Source organism: Enhydra lutris, unplaced genomic scaffold, assembly GCF_002288905.1.
Source record: "Enhydra lutris kenyoni isolate GAN:26980312 unplaced genomic scaffold, ASM228890v2 scaffoldscaffold271, whole genome shotgun sequence".
In the NCBI taxonomy this organism is placed as follows: Eukaryota; Metazoa; Chordata; class Mammalia; order Carnivora; family Mustelidae; genus Enhydra; species Enhydra lutris.
Window position 1 is genome coordinate 33,719 of NW_019154355.1, and position 6,959 is coordinate 40,677.

At 36.5% G+C, this 6,959-nt stretch overlaps 1 pseudogene; it reads right to left on the reverse strand.

The window, feature by feature from the left end:
• Positions 1-284: 284 nt before the first annotated feature.
• Positions 285-1,216, reverse strand: LOC111140228 (annotated as a pseudogene).
• Between the last annotated feature and the right edge of the window lie 5,743 nt (positions 1,217-6,959).

Genomic DNA, 6,959 nt, shown 5'->3' on the forward strand with positions numbered 1-6,959 from the left:
TTTTTTTTAGAAATTGATATGCAAAACTATCAAATATTGGTTTGAAAAATCAAAATACAAGAGTGGCATGAACAGGGCTCAATGGAAGGATGGTTAAAAAAGTGTTGAGAAAATTAATGTAACAGAAATATATGTTATTAAAAAACAAGATTATAGACTTCAAAATAAAATGTCTGTGGACATTTATTCTTGTTTTTGAGCTATTTTATGAGACTGATGCACTGCCCACTGTGCTAAGAGGGCCATTTGTTTTTGAGATATTTTAAAAATAATATTTCTTTTACTTAATTGAGAGAAAGGCAAATTCTTTTGACTGAGTCCTCAAAGGATTTCTTAACTTGATTGTTTCTCAAAGTATAAATAAATGGGTTCAAGGTAGGTGAAATAGAGAAAATGAGCAGTGAAACCACCTTATTAATGCTCACTTTTCCCTTTGCTGTAGGATTCATATAGATGAAAATGCAGTGCCATAGGTAAAGGAGACCTCAATCATGTGGAAGAAGAGGTTGAAAAGGCCTTTTTCCTTTGTTGAACAGAAGGGAATCTAAAAATTGTCTTGATGATATAAGCATATGACAGAACCACACATGTAAGTGTCATATTCAAGGTCAGCACAGCACAGATTATAACTGTCCATTCCATGAACCATGTATCTGAACATGAGGTTTTTCACTAAGGGAAATGCATCACAGCCAAAATGATCAATTATGTTAGAGTCACAAAATTTTAGATTTAAACCCAGGCTAAGAGGTGGGATTATTATACATAAACCAGCCATCCAAGAACAGATGATGAGAGTCCTGCAGGCACTGTTGCTCATGATGATCACATAATGCAAGGGTTTGCAGATGGCCACATAGCGGTCATAGGACATGGCGGCTAGCATAAAAAACTCTGATACCCCACAGAGGTCGGTAAAAAACACTTGGATGACACAAGCATTATAGGTAATAACGTTGTCACCTGTTGCTACGCTATACAAATATCTGGGAATAATGGCAGATATGAATGAGATCTCCAAGAAGGAGAAATTTTTTAAGAAAAAGTACATGGGTGTTTTAAGGTGGGAATCCACAAAAGTGAGTATAATGATGGTCAAGTTTCCAGTTACACTCAGTGTGTAGGTCAGAAAGAGAAAGATAAAAATCAGAACTTGCAGCTCAGCGTCATCCGTAAGTCCCAGCAGAATGAATGTTGTTATTGTACCGTTTCTCATCACTGACTTCTGACTTCTCTCCAACCTGCATGTGATATTCAGATAAATGTTCTCATTGATTATAGATTATTTTAACTGTTCTAAAATATAATGTATTCAAGCTTTTATATTTCATTATGTTTTTAACATAAATATATATTATATGTATACTTACATTTTATGCCTATCCTGTACTTAGGATTTTCCCATGTGACCAAGTAGATTACTGAGGGAGTGTCATTTTAAGGGTAAAAAAGTTCTTTCCTATTGAGAAACTGAGTCACAAAATTTCATGCTTGATTTCGTGTCTTTTCTTGACACTTTGGGTCTTTTTAGAAAAATTGTGCTAGTATAACTTGGGTTCACTATATAGACACTAGAGCAAAACAAGAGGTCTTTAGGGATACCTGAGTGGCTCAGTAGGTTGGGTATCTGCCTTCAGCTCAGATCATGATCCAAGGGTCCTGGGATCAAGTCCTGTATTGGGCTCCTTGCTCAGTGGGGAGCCTTCTTCTTCCTTTGCCTGCCTCTCACCTGCTTATGCTCTCTCTCTCTCTCTCTCTCTGACAAATAAATAAATAAAATCTTTAAAAACAAAATAAAACTGGAGGTCTTTGTTCCAAAAGAAGATTTTTGTTCTTTGGTGTGTTTTTAGGCTAAGTGAGTTTAATTCTTATGAGCAACTTCACAACCTGCTGATTCCCCTACCTCCTGCTACATAGCTTAGCTATTTATCTTTCTGAATATTTGCATTACTGGCTGAATTTGTGTTACCTTTACTGCTGAATCAGGTGATGACGGCCTTTTCTTCCCTCTCTCATCTTTCAGTGAATGAATTATTTTATTTTCATTGATGCCATACCTGTAGGGACTCAGATTTGTCCAATACACAATGAAGATATTAATGTTGAAGTTTTCTGGCATACCGAGTTTCTTTGCGTTATGAGCAAATTCAGTTTATTGTTTAATTTACTGTGTTCTCTTCTCACTGAGACTGGGAGCAGAATTGTTTTTGGCAAAATTGTTTGGGACTATTTGCCTCATTCCCAGTGTTTCTAATATATAAAAAAATTGCTGAAGATCAAGGTTTACTCAAAAGTTAGAATCCTCTTAAGAAATTTAGTTTTTTATTCAACAACTATAAGATAGTTCTATCAAATCAAGATGCAAAAGGAATATTTGTATATTTATATACTAGCAGCCCACCCACTTTCCTTTCATATTTTATCTGAATCTGAGATAATGTGTATTATTGTGAAATCTTACTCAGCCCCCAAATGTTGAACATTATCCAATTTTCAAAATATAGTCATTTTTTCCAAGATATTACAACCTACTTTATGATGGAAGTTAGTAAGTTGACATGAAAGTGTAACTAACTGATTTTGTTTATTCTGTCTTTCTAATGAATTTTCAAAATGAGCACAGGACTCTGTCATGAGATGCTGTCGTTTCAGTCATGATGGTGTTCTTTTCAGGGATGGGGAGAGGAATACGGGGGCATGCTTATACACTTTTTTTTTTTTAAACCATATCTTTTTTTTTTAAAGATTTAATTTATTTATTTGACTGAGATCACAAGTAGACAGAGAGGCAGACAGGGGCGGAGGGGGTGGTGGAGGCAGGCTCCCTGCTGAGCAGAGAGCCCGATGTGGGGCTTGATCCCAGGATCCTGGGATCATGACCTGAGCTGAAGGCAGAGACTTTAACCCACTGAGCCACCCAGGTGCCCCTGCTTATATACTTCTATATATAGGAAGACACTTTATTTTTATATATTTTTTTCAGTGTTCCAAGATTCATTGTTTATGCACCACACCCAGTGCTCCATGCAATACGTGCCCTCCATAAAACTCACCACCACACTCACCTAACCCACCTCCCCTTCAAAACCCTCAATTTGTTTCTCAGAGTCCACAGTCTCTCATACTTTGTCTCCCCCTCCAGTTCCCCCCAATTCACTTATCATTTCCTTCTTATAGGAAGAAACTTTATTTTAAATTTGAGGTTGAATATCTGTCCAAAATTACCCTAAATACTTCTTACATTAAGTTAGATACAGATTTGTTTATGTATCTTATGCATACAATACTCGAGGCAATGATATTTATCTACACAAGGGAAATTCATTCTAAAAAAATGACATCTCATACATATATCTTAGATACATTGAAAATATTAAAATTATCACTGCAAATCTATTTTCTTTCTTAGAGGTAAATATAACCTAAATCCTATAAAGGGAATCACAAAGAGACAAACTTTATTGTACTTACTTTTCTGTTAGTAGATCAGAGCTTCTGTTGTTTGTTTGACCATAGCCAATATCAAGACCACAATGTTAAAAGTGATATTTTTATAAAGGTATTTATGTCTTCATATTCACTGACATGTCTGGGATTGCATAGAACTCCCTTTGCTTACTTTCTCCAACAACTTGGACAGACTTGGTAATGGGCTTAATGCTATTAGAAGCCTCTAAATATTTTCTTACTATCTCCATCATTGAAAAGAAAATAAATTACTCAGGGGCGCCTGGGTGGCTCAGTGGGTTAAAGCCTCTGCCCTCCGCTCGGGTCATGATTCCGGGGTCCTGGGATCGAGCCCTGCGTCCAGCCCCGCATCAAGCCCCACGTCAAGCCCCGCGTTGGGCTCTCTGCTCTTCCGGGAGCCTGCTTCCCTTCCTCTCTCTCTGCCTGCCTCTCTGCCTACTTGTGATCTCTCTGTCAGGTAAATAAATAAAATCTTTAAAAAAAAAAAAGAAAATAAATTACTCAAAGGGCTGAGGAACTCTCTCCACTGGTGGAAGAAATGAATTTTAAATCATAACAGCAGAGAAAAATGCATACACTATGTCAAATGTGACTTATCTTTTTAATTGGCAGAAAATGTTAAGAGTAAAAAAAATAAATGGTCCTTGGGGACCTACAGTCAAGAGTCATTGATTTTCTGAGTAATGAAGTTTGGCAAAAACACAAGTAACACTGGCTTCAGTGGGTACTGTGCCTTTGGAGATAGGAGGATGTTAGAGCATCATTTGATACAGGTCAGGAGGGCAACTCTATCATTTAAGTTACATAGTTAATTTGTTTTAAACTTTCACATCCACTAAGGCATTTGGAAGATTATAATACTTTATTTATGAATGAAATCCTTTATTATATAAATGTTTTATTATCATTGGCTAATTTTAATCAGATAAGCACAAGGAAACATTTATGTAATTATATAAGGCTACCGCTTGCATTATAGAACTTACCTTTTCAGATTTTTTTCTCCAAATATATCAATTGCATTATAAGTATTAGTTATGAGTGCATAAAGATTTTTGGTCATATTTTATAATTGGATGCAAAACATATGCTTCATCAATGCATAGTAACACAGATATATTTAAAGCCACTAATTTTGCACTTCCAAATGTTCAAAATGGTAAATTTTATGTTATGTATATTTTACCACAATAAAAAAATATGCTTTCATGTATTTAAACATTTATTAATTTATTCCATGATATGCCTTTGGTTTTTTTCCAATTATTCAGTATTAATAATGTTGGCTGTATGAATATTTTGGCAATTTTAAACTAATGCCTGTATTAACTGTACAGTGTTCTTTATTTTTATAGTTATCAATCATTCTATCAAAAGTATTTTCATACAAATACTTTTGCATGTGTGATAATGATTGATGGAAGTGAAATTTCTAAATAAAAATATTATTCTGCTTTTAGAAAATTGGTACAATTAGAGCCATAAGAATATTTTGGATCAAACATGTGTCACCATAATTAGGTTTTAGTGTACATTGTTTTTATTTTTATACTTACTTGTATCTTGTTCTTTTAAATGTTAAATATGAATTTTAAGATTTTAGTGAATCTTTAAAAGTGTCATTGCTGGGGATGAATAAAGATGGTGGAGAAGTAGCAGGCTGAGATGACATCAGCTAGCAGGAGATCAGCTAGATAGCTTATCAAACCATTCTGAACACCTACAAATCCAACAGGAGGTCAAAGAGAAGAAGAGCAACAATTCTAGAAACAGAAAATCCACCACATTCTGAAAGGTAGGACCTGCGGAGAAGTGAATCCAAAGCTATGGGAAGATAGACCATGGGGGGAGGGGCCTGCTCCCGGCAAGCAGCAGAGCAACAGAGCACAAAATCAGAACTTTTAAAAGTCTGCTCCACTGAGGGACATCGCTCCAGAGGCTAAGCCGGGGTGAAGCCCATGCAGGGACAGTGTGGTCTCAGGTCCCTCGGGGTCACAGAAGGATCAGGGGCATCTGAGTGTTGCAGAGCTTGCAGGTATTAGAGTGGGGAAGCCAGCTACAGAGACAGAGCCAAAGAGTGAGCTCTCAACTCAGGGTTACCTTAAATTGTGATCCGAGGCACCGGCCACTGCTCTGTGAGCAGGGACTCCACAAGATCTGGAAGACCACCATGCAAGAGTGCAGTGACCTGTTGGGTTTGGAGACTCCAGGTGGGGCTGTGTACCAGAGACAGACATGCTTGTTCACAGGCTGGGTGAGCTTAGATAAGCTCCGCCGGAGGCCAGGGAGATGGGAGTGATTGAGTGCTTTTCTCCAAGGGTGCACTGAGGAGTAGGGTCCCGAGCTCTTGGCTGCTCCAGGCCGGAGATTTGAGGCTGCCATTTTCATTCCTGTCCTCCAGAACTCTAATGATAATGTTCAGGGAACAAAAGCTCCCAGAGGCAAACCTGAGCGGATTACTTAGCCTGGCCCCTGGTTAGGGCGGGGCAATTCCTCCTCAGGTAAAGACACTTGAGAATCACTGCAACAGGTCCCTCCCTGAGAAGTTCAGCAAGAAATCCAGCCAAGACCAAGTTCACTTACCAAAGAGAACAGCAGAAATCCAGAGGAGAAAGCAAAGCATGGAATTCATAGCTTTTCCCCCATGTTTTCCCCATAGCTTTTTCTTTAGTCTTGAAAAGTTAATTATTTTTAATTTTATTTTTTTCTTCTGCTAAGTTTTTTTTTAACTTTCACTCTTTCCTCTTTTAGTGTTTTTTTAACTAGTTTATCTTAATAATACCTTTCATAAGAAAATATTTTTTGAAACTTCATTATTATATTCATATTTTCTCCTTCATTGTATCTAACTTAATTTTTTGTATATACATAGGGTTTTTTCTTCTAAAAGAAATATGGGATACAACTTCTTCTAATAGATAAAAATATACACTAAATCTAGCACAGGGCTTTGTTCTAGTCTCCAGCCTGAGCAAATTCTCTCCACTTTCTTTTTCTTTATTCTCCCAACCAACTTATCAACTCCTTTTTTAGAAATAAAAAAAAAAATTCATCTTTATACTCATATTCCATCCCTTCATTGTGTTTACCTTTATATATGGTTTTCATTCTTTAAAATTTTGGGAGGTAGTTTCCTCTAAGAGACCAAAATACTCCCAAAATTCAGTGGGTGACACTGTACTATTCACCATTCTAATATATATACTTTCTTTTTTATATTTATTCTTCTTTTTTTCTTTTTTCTTTTTTTTCTGAACTTCTTTTTACCACCTTTCTTACCCCCACAATTTGGTGTCTCTTCTGATTTGGTTAAAGAATATTTTCCTGGGTCTTTGCCACTCTTTTAGTATTTTATTTGCTCCTTCATATATTCTTATCTGGATAAAATGACAAGGCAGAAAAAATCACCACAAAAAAAAGAACAAGAGGCAGTACCAAAGGCTAGGGACCTAATCAATATGGACATTGGTAATATGTCAGATCTAGAGTTC